Here is a 413-nt window from a genome sequence, read left to right as displayed (position 1 = left end):
ACGAGTTATGAATTCAGGAATTTCCGACAAACGTGATAAATGACACTTTGATATGATCTAAATTCTTGAAAGAAAGAGAGAAATCTGGGATTTATATTCATTAATGAACATTTAGTAATGAAATAGTTTACCATCCATGCTACCAGACCAAGACGAAGACCAAGTCGTACTTGTGATTAGGAGCCTCTACGTAATCTCCCACACTGGCATCAGCTCACGTTAGACCTTTGCTGACTATGGCAGGTGTAGTGGCAGCTGTCTCGCAGAGGTGCTGATTATACGAGCTAACAGTGTTAGAGTGGCTCCCTCAAGTGGTAGAGGGTCGAGTTCCAGCCATGGATACTTCTCGTGCTTGTCCAGCTGCCACATGACCGACTGCCTCCTGCAAAAGGTTTTCCCATTTCAGATTAAAT

The sequence above is a fragment of the Chanos chanos genome, chromosome 15, assembly GCF_902362185.1.
Source record: "Chanos chanos chromosome 15, fChaCha1.1, whole genome shotgun sequence".
Taxonomy (NCBI): Eukaryota; Metazoa; Chordata; class Actinopteri; order Gonorynchiformes; family Chanidae; genus Chanos; species Chanos chanos.
The sequence above is the reverse complement of the archived record's forward strand: the minus strand, read 5'-3'. Positions refer to the sequence as shown.